The sequence below is a fragment of the Anas acuta genome, chromosome 2, assembly GCF_963932015.1.
Source record: "Anas acuta chromosome 2, bAnaAcu1.1, whole genome shotgun sequence".
Lineage (NCBI taxonomy): Eukaryota > Metazoa > Chordata > Aves > Anseriformes > Anatidae > Anas > Anas acuta.
Window position 1 is genome coordinate 89,509,584 of NC_088980.1, and position 19,459 is coordinate 89,529,042.

The 19,459-nt window shown below is 39.6% G+C and overlaps 1 long non-coding RNA gene across 4 annotated transcripts in view; it reads left to right on the forward strand.

The window, feature by feature from the left end:
- LOC137850767 (uncharacterized) overlaps positions 1–19,459 on the forward strand; it is a 49,544-nt gene that overhangs the window by 21,182 nt on the left and 8,903 nt on the right. The gene's annotated exons all lie outside the window — the stretch shown is intronic.

Here is a 19,459-nt window from a genome sequence, read left to right on the forward strand (position 1 = left end):
ACGAAGCCCTTCCTGTTCCATGACAAAAAGGCACTGTAGGACTTTTCCAATCTGCAATAAATCACATGCTGAAGGGATAGGACAGAAGGGGAGAAGGAAATATACTTTTTCTTTTTTTTTTTTTCCAACTCACAGAATAAAAAATGTTCTCTCCTGGGCATAACCAAGGTAGAAGGCAATGCCTTGCTGACAGAGAAACATATTTAGCACCACGATTTGTTGGCAGTGTTCGTACTTGTTTCCTGAGAAATACATGGAGTGTCTTGATAATGCTAGACGATAGCATTCTGCCCTGTGGGCAGATGTGTGCATAATAGATGGTGCCTAAGGCACATCTGCCCACATTTGGTGGACTCTCCTTTGTTTACGTGACCAGGTGGCTTAGTTTTATTATATTAACTGTTGAGAACAATCTCTTCTTAGTGTCAGAAATCAATACTTTATTTATAAGTATGCAGATAACAGTAATGATTTTTTTTTTAAGTGTATGGAAAAATAGTGTGTCACTTTTTATTTTTTTCCCGTGATTGAAGATACTTTAAAATTGGTGGACTGGTCACACTTATTTTGAAATAATCTATTTTTGCTCTTCTTCCAAATGATGTAAATTCATGGAAAATTGTGTCAGAATCTGGCTAGAAATTGCTTTTACTTGTTTGAGAGTCAATGTAGTGTGTTTGAGAGTTTTGCTCTATACTTTCACCTGAGACTGAGATGAGGTTATTTTCCTTGAAGTTTTTGTTGTTAAGGTTCTGGATGAATCCAGGTCTTATGTTTGCATGTGTTCAAGCACACGAGCTGTTCTGAAATCAGTGGATATAATCCTGACTCCATTGATGTCAAAGCAAAAACTCCCACTCACTTCAGTTTTCACTCACTTTTCAGTGGAACAGTTTGTGGAAGGGGAAAGAGGTTGTTGTGTTTTGTTTGTTTGTTTTGTTTTGTTTTGTTTGTTTTGTTTTGTTTTTACCAATGAATGAAGGGTAGTTAATATTTCAAGCTTTCATAACAGATGTGATACAGATATCCATGGAGAACTGTCAGAAATAATTATTTCAGTTTTGTAAAGATCTTCTGTTTTAGTAATGCCAGTTCTTTATTTCGTCCTGACTTTTACATTATATATTAATGGTAACTATATTATTATGCTGACATGAAATGTAATCTGAAGTGGTTTCAATAACATCGAGATACAATTGATGTAAAGCTTCTTACTACATCAAACTAAAACCATTCAATCATATAAAAATAAATTGACTTGTCATTATCAAAATGCTTTTGTTTTAGATTCCTGAATCTATTTTCTTCAAGACATTTGTTTAATGGGAAATTCTGAAGTAATAGCATTCTTTCTGATTTAGAGCATAATCAAACTCTGAAGGGTCAAGATTTTCTGCAGAACAGAAATGTCAGTTTTGACTATCTTTAAATGAAGCTGTTTCTTAGCTCACTGTGGCTTTTTACCAACTCAAGGAAAATCTATGTCCTAAAAGGCTATGAAAATTTGGAGCTTATTAGTCAGATGCTATTCTTGATCAAAATGACCTGAACATGTTTGATGGGAACCTTTCACGTACAGGCTAAATGGCAAGTAGCACCATAAAACTTCCTTTACTTTTGTAAGGGACCTTGAAAATCTGGTAAGTCCAGGAGGACAAGGGCGGTCAAGGGCGGTCAAGGACAGGCAGGATGCAAAAAATAATATTTAAACACATCATAAGCAGAAGCAAGCATAGTGAGTTTTGCATTTAAATGAAATTTTATATGCTCACAGGAAGCATCGTCTAGTGGTTAAAGTATAGAATTGGGAGCTGAGCAATGCCACTTCTATTCTTGGCCATGCTGCTGCAGATTTTCTTCCAAACAGAGAAGAGCAGAGGTCAAAAATATACCTGTATAAAAGAGCTTTCCATTTTTAATAATAGCATGAGATAAGGCCATATCCCAGAGCATTAAAGAGAATCAGAACTTTGATTGTAGATAAGATTTTTATGAAAACCAGCTCAGAATTTCAAAACAGGGACCGATCAGAGTTAGATGAAAATGGGTATGAGAGGAAAGTCATATTTGGTCTGAAAATCATGTGAAGAGATGTATGTAAGCATAGTCTGGGGTCAGCAAATGTAGAAAGCACAAAGGATAGCAATGACACAATAATTAGTCAAGGGGTCATAAAATGTGTCCATCTCATACACCCACGAGATTTCAGTAGCAGGCTAGCATAGGATGTTAAAAGACTCCTTTTGTATGAGTGTAAAAATTACCTATAGAGACGGATTTGTGCAAAATTCATGGAAAAAATTATGGTGTCCACAGGGTTCGTGCCTGCTGCTGAATGGGAATGAATTCAGACAAATTCAGCTGCTGAGCTGCACAGGTAACATATACATGTGAAGTTGCCATGTGAAAAAATAAAATTTCAGGTGAGACAGCTTGGAAAGTATGACTGTAGTTATGCAGAGCTTTATCCTCATTTACTATCTCCTAGCACATGTTCATGCCATCACCAGGTTCTTCATGTATCTGTAGCATCCAAGATCTTATTGAGCAGCTTACTTGTTAATTTACAAAGCCCAAATTAATGTTGCTTAGATTTCTCTTCTGTTACAGCCTGCTGCTCTATGTTCTAGATTCTGAAGCTGATGGTGCTTGGACATGCTGTAGGCACAAAGGTATATATTTCCAGGATAAGAAAATATATGTCTTTGCAATCACATATGTGCAGAACAACTTGTCTCTAAATGAACACCAGGTGTAGTCTAAGTTTCTAATGTTAAGGAGTTCCATGTATACTTTAAGTCTTGGTCCTCTACAAGCCCAGAATGTTTCCAGCCTTGACATCACTGAAGAGTTCATCAGGTTCTGCACTTCAGGTGTGTCATGATTTCATGCTTAGAAATGCATGTGTTACCTGCAGGACACAATGTCATAGACATTCTTTGAGCGTGGTGTTGACACCCTCTGTTTGGCCTAATGGCGTTCATGCAGCAGGGAGATCCCATTTCAAATACCACTTCTGCCTGAGTAGGTATGAACTTGCATTTTCTGTCTCTCTTGGGAGCAACTTAAACACCAGGCTATGGAGTAAGCTTTGAGAAGGGGTAATGGGACATAAAGCTTGGGATTTCCATCCTTCAGTTGTAGCTCTTCCCATTTCCATGAAGTGATTAAACTTCCATTGGATTGAAGAGAGAGAGAGAAAGAAAGGTGAATGAATGAACTGTACCTAAGAGTAGAGGACAAGGTGCCAAATACCTTCAGACATTTGAGGAATTTGAACCTGGGAGTCCAGATCCCAAGCGAGAGCTCCAAGTATATTGGAGATGATCTTAAATCTATTTTGTTAGCAAAGAATGGCTAAAGTGTCCAACTTCAGGAAAGCATTAATAACTATGAATTGCAAGAGAAGAGAAATGTCAGCTGCAGCTCAGTCTAATAGCTATCCTGGGGAATAGGGGGAGAAAAGGTGCACCTCCATCTCCAGCACTGCCACGTGGCCAGCCTCAGGAGGCTGGTTTTCCACATCACACTCTGAGGCACCTAACTGTCCCCATGTGCTATCTAATAACACATCATTATTCAAGTCAGGATTTTTGCTGAAGCATCGAAGCATCAAGAAATATGTGTCTTTCTGACAATACAGGCCATCACACTTTTTCCATCAAGAATCCCAGTGACATCTGTAAACTTCTCTGTAAAGCTATTTAAAACCTCTGAATGAAAAATGAAGTGGCAGTAGTTTTTCTCTCGAGAATGGATTAAAAATCTAAGAGAGGCAAGGTTTTAGGAGAGAGATTATCTTTTATTAGATCATCTGCTATTTTTGAAGAAGCAGGCCAGCTTTCAGAGTGAGTCCCTCTCTACTGTAATCTTGATCACTGCTCATTACCACAAGGTGTTACAGAAATCAAACCCCTAGTTGGTCTCTACCTTTGTATCTCTTTCTCAATTTATTGCAGGAAGTTATTTTTTTTTCCTTTCTGTTGCTGATTTTGTGATTACTCTAGTTAGTCATCTTGCCTGAGGTACAGTTTTCAGAAGTTGGACTGCACTACCTTTACAGCTCCAGGGACATCATTTCAGCAGCAGAATACCCATCTGCTTTGTACCATCTGGTTTCCACTTCTGCCTCTGCCACCTGAATGCATGGATCCAGAGAAGTAGGCCTGGCATTTTGCAGTTTAGCATGCATACATATAGGAAGTATATTAAATGATTAAATATTTAATAGTTAATTATTACATTTTAAAAGACGGATCTCTAAGAACAGCTGATGCTTATTTTATTGAAATTTAGGTACCCCAAGGCACTTGGGTTCATGGCTAAAAAGATGTTAGCTCCTTGAAGGTTAAAAAGAGGAGAGAATTTAGGGACAGGGAGGGAAAATAATGAAAGTATTTTCTTCTTCATTTCTATAATGTCAGTCAGCTTTCTCTGGAAAGTCAGTTTGCAGTGTCAGTCCCTGTGTCCATTCCCTTATCATTCTTTGACTTCAAAGATTCTAGTTAGGCACCCACTAATTTCTGCAAGTGATCTGCAGAGGGGACTGAACCTCTTCATTTTCTGTTTTCTCTTTAAAATCTTCACTAGCTTTCAGAATTCAAGCATGGAAATGCATTAATGAGAAAGCAAAGCTGGTGAAAAATGGCATGGGTTTTCAGTGAAGTTTGGCTGTAGCAGTTATACTCAGCAAACTGGAAACTGTCATGCTCTACTGAAAGATGTCCCCAGGATCCAGTCCAGTTTTGCATCTGCCCAAATTCAAGGGGTTCTGAGAGAAGCTTTTTTCTCAAGCCGAGTCCTCAGGCTGGGATTTAGCTACTGAAGCAATAACGTACCTGTGTTTTTTTTTCTTTGTAAACAGTTCTCTTAAAATTTTGGTTCATTTTGTTGTTTTCAGCAAATCTCCTCACAATCTCCAAGGGTTCATAATTATACTGGTTACATTCATAGGAATCTAAATTGTGGCAAGCTAACACCTGTATCTTACACTGTGATTTCAACGAGTTAGTTACAGAGTAGAGTCATTCACAGATGTGAATAAGGGTAATGATACTCTTGACTTTTGTTTTCCCATTTTCTTCCTGATCCTTCTAATAAATACAGAAAACATAAGGGAAGCTTAGATACTCAAACTTTAAAGGTTTGAGTACAAAAATCGGAATTGTGAAGAGGCAACCTGAAAATGGCCAGTGAGAATAATAGGGCATAAAAAGTCAATTACTTGCAAGGCATTGGGATCTTGGGGAGAAAGTGTCATAACAGTACCACATAATGGCTCCATTATAAGACTACAGATCCTTTACAGAGCAAGGTTAATAAGCTCCTCTAAAACTTTGAGGAAGGTTACAACAGTCTTAACTCACTTGCTGCCTTGGTCTAATTTAATCATACATTAATGTTTCTACAGTCACTTGATGCTGAGTAGTGGAAGGAAACATTGTAATCCACTAAATGTGCTGTTGTAATAACAAAATTTATCAGTTTTAAGACTAATTAGTAAAACATTTTAAAATGAGCTAAAACTACAAAATGAAGTATAATTTAGTAAAACGAGATAATGTAAAATGCAAATCAGTAAAAATAAAGTGAATTATTACATTTAAGGGTAGAAGACACTGAACATTAACATTTTACATTTTATTTATTTTTTAGATATTAAAAATGAGGATTTAGGTTTTGATGCAAAATGTATCAGCCTGCAGTTCTTTCAGGAGCGATGCACCAGTGTTTGTTCTAACATCAGTAAATTCATTACAAAGAAGCATGAATGTACAAAATTTCTTGGTATTACTGAGTGCTCTGTGCTGAGATGGTGGCATCAGTGGAGCCCTCTCCACCTATTCTCCCACCTCCACTCCGTTCAGTATTGTGGATATACTTCTGCATGTCACCAGGAGATATTAAAATGTAGCACATTTCTTAAAAGCTATTCAATTCCTTCTCTTTTCTGCAGGTGCATGAAAAATGCTTTTGTTGGCTCAGGCATTGATGTAGCAACAATTTCTGCAAGCTTAACCATTCAACTTCATTATTTATTTGGAGAAATTTTATGGAATGGTGTAGGGAAAGTGAAACTGAGGGAAATTTATTGCATTTTAGTGTTAAAAGAATTTGTTAATTAGCATGGAATAAGAAAGAAAAAATAAACAGAACATTCCCTTATTTAGATACAGATAAGCTTTTTTGATTGTTTGTTGTTTTGTCGTCATTGTTGTTTTTTGTTCACCTTAATAGGAATGTCCCTTCTTTCCCCTTAGCAGATTTTTCCAGTGTGTAGCCAATACCTCTCTGAGAGTCAGAGTGCTGCCCCTAAGGCATCTGTAGAACTTTGCTAAGAAAATCAACTCTATCGTGAGTAAATTTTAAGGAGCTACAAGCAAAAAAATACTGAAAACTAATGCTATATGGTAGAACCTCTATAAACTTAAGCTTTTTTTTTTTTTTTTTTTCTAATATCATTATTAAGCTCCTAAGGTCTTGTCCTAAACACCATGAAATCAACAAGAAAACTGCTAATGACTTCCAGGGCCTTAGGATCAACACCTCCGTTTATTGGGGTTTGTTTGCCTTTAATGTATAAAATTAGAAGAAGATGCTTGAATGGCAAGGATTGGAGTTTCCTGACGTGGTCATTCAGCAGACAAGAGGCACTAGAAATTGGCACTGCTGAGTGCTGCACTCTTTTCCTTTTACTTGCTGCATGACATTTGCACACCGGCTTATCCCCTCAGCTTCCTTGTTGTTAATCTATTGTGAAGAGCCAGAAATAAGAGGAATCCATTTCTTTTCCTTCCAGAATCCAGCAGCTGTTAAATTTAAAGTTAAGTATCTTCAGGGGTTCTGAGACAATGCTTGAAGGCAGCAAAGCAGGCATTTCTATGTCTGCAGACAGATCCACAGTGGCCAGAAAGAGAGAAAAAAAATAATATGTGAAGATACCTGCAAAAAAGATTTCTCCTCAGAATAATAACACATTCTTTCAGGTACAATAGAGTATAGGATAACTCTACTGAAGATAACACTGTTACTGCAAGAACAGAGCTGAGTGTGGCTCATGAGGAGCAGAGATCTTTCCCCTTATGAAAACTGCCATTCGCAGGAAGACACATGGAGGAAAAAGGAATGATGTTAAGGAAAAAGGAAGTTATGGGAGTGGGAGGCTGCCATGGTGATGACCAACCTTCCACTGCTTTAAGTCCTTAAGTGTATTACACTGTGTGTTCTGGATTTAATTACAGAGCTGGGAAGTAGCGCTAATAATGTTGCACAGTTTTGTCTTCTCCCTCTGTCTGATCCGCAGCTAATTAAAATAGACATTAATTAATATGTGCTTTGGGGTTCCTGAACTTTAGGTGATTTAAGTGTTATAAATAATATATTATAACTTATAGCACATGGATCTGAAACAGTTTAAATTAATGTCACTAACTAAGATGTGACTGATCTTTAATGCCCTGCATTGTAGGGAACGGAACACCTACATCTCCATGTGCCAGCTCCTTGGAAGAAGTCAGTTCAGCTGTCAGTCCCTGGGCTGCCTTCTCAAGCCAGCTAGGGAGGGTGTTTGTGGCAGAAACTGTCCATCTTTGATCTCGCAGCCTTTTTATGATGTAAAGACTTCACCTTTTAGGCAGGTGCTTAACAGGCTAGTGCCAGTTTTATATCTGCTCTCTATAAGTGGCAGGTTTTGAGCGTGGCATTTTTTAATGGCTTTGTGCTTTTAGTTTTCAGTCCCACAGCATCTATGTACTCTTGTTGGGGGTGATACATGGGAGGCAACTAAAAATTCTGAAAGCGTTTTTACTAGCTTCACAATTGCTTTTGTAAGTTTTGTCTTTGCACCCATTGCTGCCTTTTTATGATGGTTAGGATTAAGAATGTGCATTGTTAGCAAACCAGACCTCTTGGTCTTGTGGACTTATTTAGAAGAAAAATCAAATGGGCAATAAAAATGGTGGTGGATGTTAATAAAATCTGTTAGTACTAGGTATATGCAAGAGTGAAGGATCCATTAGTGTTAAACAGGGAAAGTCCTGGTCAAATTGGACAGCTTTTAAATGATCAGCACGGTGGTGCAACCCTTATACACACCTCATGGACGACAATGTCTTCTCCTTCACATGTATGCGGAGAGGAAGAGGCTCACCTCCCTGCTAGGAGTAATCTCCTGCAGATCTCCTTCAGACAAATCTTAAGTCAGACAGTCCTTTAGTTTTCAGGAAAAGGTTAAAGATCTGCTTTTCAAAATGACCTCTCTGTTCTGGCCTCCCACCCCCATGCCCTCCATACACATAGTAAAAGCCTTCTGTTAGAAAGGATTCAAATCAAGTACTCTGGCTACTCACAATTTTGAATGTGTCTGGATTTCTAGACTGCTGTTGGGTGCTGATTCCTTCTTATAATCACCATGGCAGCAATACTTAACTCATTCTGTTAAAAAAAAAAAAAGAAAAAAAAAAAAAAAAGCTTTTTAGGCACTTTGTCTATGAAGCACCATACCAATAAAAAAGGAAGATAAATTTTGTAATTTATTTCATGACAACACAAAATTGGAAGCCTGCAATCAGTGGGAAGTAAAAGCTTTCAGAAATAAAGCTACAAGGTGATAAGTTAAAATTGCTGGTTGTCACATCTATCCTACTGCTTTTATCCATAACTGCTCTGTTCCTTGTATAAAAGTGTGGCGTTATTAGCATCCACTGGGGGCCTTCAGATGCCATAAAGACCTTGGGGCTCCCAGGTTAATGACTGGTATTAATTACTACCGATGTACAAATTTCTAAGGCTACATACCAGTTGCTATGTTTTATCTGAGGTATATGTAAAATTCCAGTTTCTTGCCCCATTTCATGTCATTGGCTCCAGCACTGAGCTCTACTCTAAGACAAGGCTATTTACAGGTGCCATGGATAGCTGGATTTGAGTTTGACTGCTAAAAGGGTCAGAGCTTTAGCAGCAAAATGGGCCTTCCCACAGGCTTCCAGGGGAAAAAATGGAGCTGCTGCTTTGGTTTAGCCTCCTCGCTGAAAACACAGTCATTCCAGCTCTTGCAGAAATGAAGGAACAGGGTGGGTAATGGCTTATATGAAGGATAAAGAACAAATGTACAACTTCCCAGCCTTTTTCCTGGCCCAGCAGTATCTCTCTGTATTTTCTTGCATTTGAAATACAGCCTGTCTCCATGCTGCTCCTTCTTTAGTGCTGTATTTGCACAATCAGCCATTCCTTGAAAGGTTTGGAGCAGAGATGGGTACCATCTCCCCATTGGCAACCCCATAGGTTGGTCCAGCCTGCATGCCCTCTTCTGCAGACTCCAAGGTTTGCAAACAGACACTCTGAAGTTTTCTCCTCTGATGTCCTTCACGCTGGGGGACTACACTCTGCAAATATCCATCAACATCTGCCTTACCACTGTGCTGCAAAACCATTTTATTCCGTAGCTCCATTTATGAGTTACCAGCTGCATGTGTGACAAAGCTGATAGCCAGTGGGCTGGCGCTGTAACTTCTCACTGGGTTAACTTTGCCTCATTCTGGTCTTCCCACAATAGGTAGATGACATGTGAAACTCCTTGCCAAAGGGCATGGTAGATATAAAGAATTTAGAAGGGCTGACTGAAGCTCATGAAAATAATCTGCTAAGCATTACTACATACATAAAACCCACATTCAGGTGAGAAAGATCTTGAGCTGAAATCATTAAAGGCAGATAGATGAAGATAAATAGAGAAGCAAGAAAGCAAGGAGCTTCACATACAGTTGTCTTGTTCTTACTGTTCCAAAAGCATCCACTTTTGGCTGTGCTTTGTCGTCGTTGTTTTATTTTTTATGATTATTGAGGCACCAGAACAAAAGATTGTCAACAGTCCTAGGAGCAAAAACTGTGTTCAGAGATCTATCAATGTCAATTCTGTAAAAGCAGAGTGAGACAAAGGCCTCCCTGCTCTACTGGAGTGGAAAGGTCTTTGGTCTAGCCCACTGTGGCTACTACTTATGGTGTTCTTTTATGTATCTAAAATGGGAATCAGAATCACTGTGTTTATCTATCTGTTACCCTTTTTATTGTTTTCCCTGTAGCACAACTAAATTACTTACACACACACGGAGTATTAAAACAGCAGCATCCAGGACAAAAAAGTAACTCGAGCCTTACCCCCACATCTCACTGACAACTGAAGTGCTCTGATAAGTGTGAGTTAGAGGTCAGTGACATCTTGAAACACAGTGTTGTCTTGAACAGTAGTCTTTTCAACCAGAAGAGGGTGAAGCAGACCCCAGTGCATCTTTTATAAAGAATTTTGTGATGTTTTCCCTGTGATTTCTTCAATGAAACAGTATGAGAGATACAGCTGTGGGTTTTAGGTATTTTGTCCAGTGCATTTTCTACCAGTAGAAATTTAATAGAATCATTTTCTGCCTTTGAAATACCAGGTACTATATTGATCTTTCTCTTATAAATGCTGTTATTATGGGTTTTGATGCCTCCCTGCTTATAACAAGACAAGGAGATTTGTTGTATAGCATGGTTCTGTATATGTTTTGTAAATGAGCATAATTTTGAAGGATGAAGATTGCTTTTCTTTTTCACTGAGGTTTGAGCGAGGAAACCAGTATTTACAGGAGGAAGAATTTTTGAACATTTGAACCCCAGAGAAGGTTTTTATTTAATAGGTAATTTCGCCTTTATCTGCATTCTTTTATGTGGGATTACAAAGGTAATTTATCTGTCTGAATACTAGGACAGCTGCAGGGACTAATTTTACCTGACTATTGTCTCTTAAGGAGAAGTACAAGTCCTCATTTACCTAATACCAGCATTCCCTTTATTGTAATTTTTGTTTGTTTGTTTATACAAATACATTGCTTTACAAATTTCCCAGACCTCCATCTTCTCCCAGCTCTATAATCAGTATTTCCCAGGGCAGAGATGAAGACTTCCCTGGGTGGACAGATGACTTCAGTAATACCATTTTATATCCAAACTCTCAACGAATATTTAAGCACAGATTCTCCCGTTGAAGCCAAAGGGGCCTTGGTGCCTGTCGGCTCTTAGCCCTGCTACACCAGAGTGCTGGCAAAAACTGGGGGTGTATGGCTCATTGCCAGCTCCCTGACAAGGGCCAGCTCCCAGCATCACTTTTTCCTGCTGTATCATAAGCACCCACAATCTGCAGGCTATGCTGGCCATGAAGTGTGCTACATTTCACATAAGGACAGCCCCAGCATACTACGAACGTCTCGTTGGAAAGCAGCAGTTACTCTCCCATGCTTTCTCTCATACGTGCAGAGCTGTAGACCTTGTCCCTCTCTGTCCTGTTGTCTGATTGAAGGCAGAAAACAGACAGTGCTCCAAGTTTGTATCACACCCCGCCAGAAACATCCCTGCTGTCCTTTGGCATCCAGCCCAACTGTAAGTGCCACTGCTGGACAGACTCTGATCTAGGGCTTGGCCTGTGCTGAACCAAGCATTTTTAGACTGCTCTGACCACCATTTACAGTCTTTTAATTAATTTTCAGCCAATTCACTTGATTTACTATAGGATCACATGTTGTAGTCTAGATTTACTCAGAGACACTTTATGCAGATAACATATCTAGTCTGCGCAAATGCATGACACTGATTAATCTAAGCCATTTTAATTAACCTAAATACAAAATCCAACCAAAAGATTTTTTGTGGTTGCTATTGTTCTTTACTGACACATTGCAGATGAACTAACAACACTGGTAGCAACTAAAGACTACACTGCCGAATGATTCCTGTAAGGAATCTATAGAGTCTCAATTTCTTTGTTTTCCTTTGTCTTTTTTTCCATCTTCACTCCCGCAGCTATCTGTGGGAACCTTGTGTTTTGTTATCTGTTCATTTCATTCTTTGTATTGAAAACATGATGTCCCTGATGCTGCCCAAAAGCAACTTTAGCCTTAGGAAAATAAGAAAAACAATAAACAATATTCAAGAGATACAGGTGAGTGTCTTTGATCTATCTACATCACTCTGAAAGGGTTGTTTCCAAAGTGGATGCAAGACTGATGTCCTTTGCCTCTTTCTTACCTCCTTCCGTGTGGCTGCATTAGAGGCAGGCAGTGGACAATGGGCATGAGCAGGCTGTGGAAGCCATGCATAATGTGCTGGTCTTGTGAGGACACATGTTCTGGAGGGCATTTCCCAGCTGTTCCAGCGAATGTACTATCAGCCTCACCCCCTGCACTGTGGTCGTGTTTAGTTTTGAGAATATTTAAGCTTTGAGGATGCCCTTACTAGATGCTGTACCCATGGTCTGTGTCAGCTTGGACTACTTATTTATTATTTCTGCATGACTGTTCTTCTTTTGCAGTTAGCTGCAAGAATAGTTATGGAAGTGTATGAAGTTCTCAAATACCACACTTCAACAGTTTGAACTTTTTTTTTTTTTTAAAAAAAAGGAATTAAAAAAAAAAAAAAAACATAAACCCAACCCTTGTATGTTATGCCTTCCTTATGTGAATGCTTTTGTTCTCTGAGATGGCTGAATGTCTGGATGGACAGAGTGGTTGCAGTCTTTTATGTTCTTAAGAACCGGAAGGATATACTTGTGCTCTTTTGGAGTCAGAAGGAATTTGCATCAAAATTTCACTGAATTAAAAATATTGAAAGACATGGAGGAGAGAGCAGGATGGTTCTGTCAGCCAGTTTCACTGTGCTGTATCTGCCTTTGTCCTTCACTACCAAGCAAATGTAATTAATCAGAACACTTGTGCTGAACAAATAGGTAATAGACACATCCAGTGCAAACAGTTTGTTACTAACTTTGCCCCTTCTCCAACATGGTACAGTGGGACCTGTTCAGATACAGGTACTATAGTCAGCTGTAGGTGCTCTAGTAAATGGTTACACCTGTGTGCATGAATTAGTACAGGCACAGTTACAGCCTAGCATGCCTAAGCAGCAACTAGGCTAGAACTAATGTGTCCTGCAGGTAGGATTCTGGATGCAATACGTGCATGGGGTAAAAAATGACAGTATTTTTGTATGTTCCATAATTTGGTATGTTCCCACACACTTCAGCATTGCTAGCGCTGGTGGAAAATAGAGGGATAAGAGCTAGTGGCATTAGAAGCTGCTGCTGCGCTAAATTTGGTAGCAGGAACCCACAGGGGTTTGCCATAACATTGCTGGCAAGTCATTGTGTAAGCAAAAATTATCAGCGGGGGTGTTGTTCCTAAATGTATCAGTCAGTACCTGGGTAAACACGCATAGCCACAGCCTGGGACTTAGCTATGCTCCTTCAGCGGAAAAAGGGACTGGGAACACATAGACAGCAGACTCCCTCCTTGACAGGACATTTCCAGCTGATATTCCTTTCACGCTCCTAAACACACTTTCCAGGCTGGTGAATGAAACAGAGCTTGGAGAGTGGAACATATATATATGTATTTAATCTTGTCCTTTCCCCTTCTTTGTGAATTTCCTCAAGGAAAGAGACTGCAGTCCCAAGTTCTGGAATGGATCCAGCTATCAAAGTTCAGTGGTGTAGTGGCAGCTCACTGCTTTAATTCAGTTTGAAGTTGGAGTAATTTAGCAAGAAGGGAATGTATCTCAAAGAGCTATTGAATCCCACACATACATTAGACAGCAAATGGACTGTAGATTATTATTATATCATTTCAAATTTCTGTCAGTTGTGCTGTGGGAACAATTTTTTCATATACAGTATTTAATTCTGGAAGCAATAGTTAATGCTTTGTACTGGGGCGAAGTAGTAGTGGACAAAACCACCTACAGAGCAGCAAATTTAGAGCATCTATAAATCCATCATCGGCTCCATTATTCAGCATGTTTCAATTACATACCACAGGCAGCACTGACAGGAGCTTAAGAGTGGATATGGAAATCAGTTTCTGGGGAGGTGAGTTTACGGGCTTTATTCGTGCTCCTGGTCCCGAGGTGGGCTGGGAGGAGCTGCACGTGGCCAACACCTCTGAGGCCTGGTTCGTGTCGTGGTGCGGCCTTCATCCAGCCCTGCCTCCTGGTGCCCCATGGACACCAGCTCAAAACCTGCAGACATCAGCAGATGCCCACTCAGACACAGTTTTAAAATCTTGTTTTCATTGCGGATTCTGCCCCACGTTTTGTACATAACAGAAGATAAGCCATAAGCACTGGCAGACATAGGATGCCTGCAATAGCTGCCTAGCTCTCAAGGAAGCACTGTGCAGCAGCACGTCCCCAGCCCTTGGAGACATCTGTCTGAGGGTCACTGTATCAGCAAACAGGATCACTAGAGGAAATTTTTATGTTGGTCCAGGGGTATAGCCAGCCGCATGCCTTCCCTCAGCATTATTTCATTTCATTAATTAGGTCAGTTTTAATAACCAACTACCTAACTCTGCTTTGAAAGCCGGTGCCCGCGAGGCATCAGAAGGAAGGTGTTAAGTGTCTACGAGCAGCAAGCGGGTGCCGGTACTGTATTTCTGTAGGAGAAGGACAGCTCGAATCACAGCTGAATAAGAGACGCCAAAAAAAAAAAATTGCAGCCTGTCATAATGACAACAGCAGCGTCCTTGTGCATCCTGAGGCCACAGGAGCAGGAGTTGTGTCCACGGGAGGGGCCTGGCCAGAGCATGTCTCAGTGGCTCTGCTCCCACACTGTGCCGGTCCTGAGGCACACGTGGAGGCTTGGTGGGATTTCTTGGGTGGTGAGGAGTAGTTAAAGTGCCAGGCCAGCTTCCCCCCTTCCTTCTCCCTTCAGAAAGAGGTGCTTTTTGTTGAGGAGTTAATGCCTGGCACAGTTTTGGTTTGTCTGTGGAGACGAGCTCTCTCTGTGCTGTCTAAGCCACATGGTAATGAATTGCAGCCCCCTCACAGCATAACGAGGGATTTCTTGCATGGGGACAGATCTTTTACTTACTATTGCTGGAGAATCACTAGCACAAAAATTTTCCTCTTGACCCAACGCTCCACTCTTCTGGGCTCCTGCAATAGCTATGGTCTTGATTGATTCATGCATTTTGTGCACGTTTGCTGTGCAGATGGAGTGCAAGCAACTGATCTTTTGACTTTCAGACTTTCTTTATAGGCTGACATAGGATTTGGACAGATTCTCCAGAAACACAGTGGCCAGAATGATTGAAGCCATCAAGCATAACAACAATGAGAGATATCATGGGGATGTGATGCAAACGTTCTCAGTTCAGTGGTGATGGCTGTCAGTAGAAGCCTCAAAATAAACACTTGATTTGTTGAGACTGTGGGCATTTTTTGGGCCTGTTTCCAGAACTCAACATACACAAAGAAAATAGTCAAGCAACCTGCACAAATTTGCAAAGTCACGATGTATGAATTGATGGTAAAAAATGTGAAGGCTAACTTCATAGACACAAAATAAAATATTTGGAAAAATCATAATGGATACAGAAAAAAAATATTTTACCAGAAGGAAATACATCTAAATCAGCATAGAAAACAGCAGTAGCCTTTAGTATTGTGTCTGGTGGTACAACACCAGCTTAACAGAGTGTGAAGCACAGCAACCCATCCATGGCAGTGACAGGGCATTTCCATGCCACGGATTGTATGCTCCAGTAGGAACAAGACATATCTCCCATCTTATCCTTGGACCACAGCTCTAGAGTAACCTCTGTGTTGAGCAAGATGCGTCGAATACGAAGCCTGAAGGGAAGCTGCTTAAAATAAAGGCCAGATGAGACACTTACCCTAAAGCTGCGAGAGCCATCGAAATAATTGCTAGCTCCTTAACCTTTCAAGAAAAAATTAGCTGAACTGTAGAAAATGAAGGATTAAAAAGTGAAGGTGGGGGGGAGGGAGAGAAAACTGGGAAGAGAAAGATGCTTTTAATTTGCAACCTGCTCTCTTCATCAGAATTACTTTAGGATAATCAGGCAGATGCGGATGTTTCCTCAAAGGTAATGCTTGAGTGGTGAAGGTAAAATGCGATGGTTGGATAAAACACGCTTGCAAATTTGACAGGTTACATTATCTTTTATTGACATCTGAACAGAACTGCCAGACTCTAGAGGCTTTATTTTTGCATCAGCCTCTTTTTTTATGACATCTGCCATCTTTAGAAATTAAACAAACTTTTTATTGTAGAGTTTTAGCAGATTATCTCAAACAGACTTGACTGCTTCCTGATAAATTGTGTGATATGTGATGTACCTCTGGCTTTAACCTGTATTTTTTTTTTTTTATTTTTTTCCCCTGTAAAATCATTCAAAATAATTTATTAAATTTACTCTGTGTTATAATCTAACTTTGATCTGGGAGACAATACCAAGGCGAAATAGAAAAAGATGGATTATAGTTCCTACATTAACAGACTTGTGCCAAAAAAACCCTTACACTTTATGAAATGAGAAAGATAAGAACATGAATTAATAATGCTTTAACAGCAGTGGCACAAAATCCTTGAACAGTAATGCTCCAAAACTACTCATATTGATTTAAAATCTATATTTAAGATGGTTAGGTCTAGAAGTCCCCCCTTCAGCCACATCAGATATAGATTTTCAATTTACAGAATTGTTTTAAATTGCAGTCTTTAATTCAGAAAATACCCTACAAAGCTTTTCATGTTTAAAAGTAAATTCCTTGCCTTTTGCTCTCTCAAATTGTTCTAGTTAAAGTTTAGCAGTCACCATTGATAAATGGTTGTGCAAGACTATGTGAAAGCAGAGCTGCCACATGTTCTGCAGAGGGCTTGTCCCATGTTGCACAGTTGTAAGGCCTTGGAGCCTGGAATGAGGGAAATCCCATAGTGAATACAGATTAGAAAATGATTGGTCTCATGGAGAGCTTAGGGTCACCAAGGGCCAAACTGTGCCTGAGGTGATACGTACCTATTGAGTACAACAAGGGCTTGTGTTCATGCAAGGGCAGAGTTTGTCAAAAGTGCTTTGCTAATAATAAACAGAGATTGATGGTCTTAAAAATAAAGTTAGACAATTCTTCACTTTATATTGAAGTAGCAGCAACAAGAGAATTGATTATTGCTTTCTTGCATTTCAAAACAGTTCTTGAGGACTTTGCTGGCAGTTTGCACTGTTCATTCAAAGGGAAAAGATTAGAGCCTGCAGCACCATTAATGTGCTAATATGTAATTAGTACAGTGTCACCTTAAACACCAAATTAATTCACAGTGGTTAGGTAAATTGTTGTGTGTACTCACATTTATTTTTCTACAAAATGATTGAAATTTTAGCGTGTTCCAGTGAGACTGTCCTCTCCCAAGAGTAAGATGAACTGGTGTGGAACAGATGTGAAATTTAATTAGAAGAACAAAAGGGTATTTGTCACAAGTCCAAAAAATGCAACAAATAATGGGGGCTGGGACAGAAAATTGATTCCAAGAGTGGCAAAAAACGTCTCCCTTAACTAGTAATGGTAATGGGTAGAGGAGCCAGTACAAAAATCCAAAGGGAAGTGCTAGTTTACATTTAATGGCTTGAAGATGAAGACAAATCACCCTGGCTGAAGTTCAAATTCACATGTGGTGGCTTCAGCATCCCTGTGATGTGTTTCTGAAACTGGAAAATAAACCCTTTCCCATCTTGAGTCCGGCCATACCACCAAATGTTAAGGGTGGCTTTGGTGGTGGAAGGCAGAGCTCCTTTCAAGCCTCCAATCTAAAGGTGGGTCTGACATGTTTGTGGGATCTGCACTGCCAGCTCCTCACCCCCGGGGCAAGGACAGTAAGATACCTCTGTAGCCATTTGAGCAGCTATATCTGTTCTTGCTCCTTACACAGACCACAGAAATAATGACAGCCTGGCTGATGATATCTCCACTAATTGTTCTTGAATGGCTCATTGTGGATTATGCAGACCAGCTCAGCAGAGAAGCCAAACTTGAGTGAATGTTCACGGTAGCTAGCCACACCAGCTTCCCACTCCTCTGGGTAGAGGGAAGTGAAATGCCATGCAAGAGGTGATTTGCAAACCTCTCTCTTGCTCTTCATCCCATCAGTATTCATCAAGACTCAGAGTTTATAGCCATGGAGTGAAAGATGATTGTCCTGTCAAACCAGGGAAATTAATCCTTAGGAATGAGCAGGTTTTCCATTTATCCATAAATTGACTTGCCCCCGTTGATAGTATAAAATGAGTGAAAGGATGTGTTGGATAGAGCATCCTGCACTCTATGTGAGACGCCTCACAGAGCAGACAACCACCCTGTTCCGGAGAGGCTTGTGAACTCAGAGTAACTTGTCTTGGAAATACCTTCAGTGAGCAAAAATGAGGAGACACAAAAGAAGGAAATATAGACTAATTAAGCAGAATCTTCTCTAACCCAAACAATTTTATGCTTTTTCCACAGGGCATCAGCAAATCTTTAAGGATGCAATTTCAGCTCTAGCCTTGAATTTCCTTGCTGTAATAGGGATGGAGTGAATCTTTTAGCTTCATCTGAACATAATTTTTCTGTAAAAAGCAGATTAATTCTGAGTCCCAAGTTTCTAGTACTCCGTGTTTTGATTTCCTTTTAGTGCCTATATAGGTACAGCTTAGGGAATTGGTTAGACAGATGGAGTTTGGCATGAATTTCTTTTTTTTTCACACTGAATGTAAAAATGATATTTTTTTTTTGTTCTACTATGCAGCTGAGATAAGAATGGCAGGTGGCTGGAAATAACTAATTTCTAGATAAATTGTATCATTCATTGCAAAACTCTCAGAATACATACATACATACATACAAAAAAGGGAGGGGGGCGTTCTTCAAGTTGCAGACTAATGGCTGAAAACTTGTTGCGTTAGTCATTGGACAACCTTAAGAGCCATGTTATTGTCAAACATACATTCTTTTTGATGCCCTCATGTGGAAAGCTCTTTTAATTCATAGCTTTGTCCTTTGCCTAATCTGATCCGTGACGGGTTGAACTGTACTTTATTCCATGCGCGATAAGTCTGTAAATGAACAAAGCTGATAGCTGTGGGTTTTATTTGAAGTAGATAGGAAAGTTTAAAAAAAATAATAAAAATCTTTTGAACAGAAGTTTGACATTTTAGAGCTAACAGCTTATGTAATTTACTAAATTCTATTAATGTGAGTACTTATCATCAGAGTGCCTGAACAGGCATGCAGTGGGTCACCTTCATAAAAATAGCAGCTAAGTACTCTTCATTTCATCTCCTGCTTCTTCGAGTTTGTTTGGAGAAGCAAAAGTACCAAAGGAAGCAGTGACAACATAAAAGTCATATGTAAAGAGTCAGGGACAAAAAAACAATAAATCTGCCAAAGATATTTTGAACAGAGATAGCAATAATCTTGTCTTGTATACCTGACTCCAAATTGCTGATCTTTATTGTAATACCCAGCAATGTACTGTACTGGGCTGACATTTATAAAAAAAATCTTTTCAAGCTCTGCCTCTCAAAGCATTTCAGCTGGGAATGAATTGTAAGTCCACAAGGAAAAGAAGACAAGCAAGTAAATACTGTGCTCATAAGAAATTCAA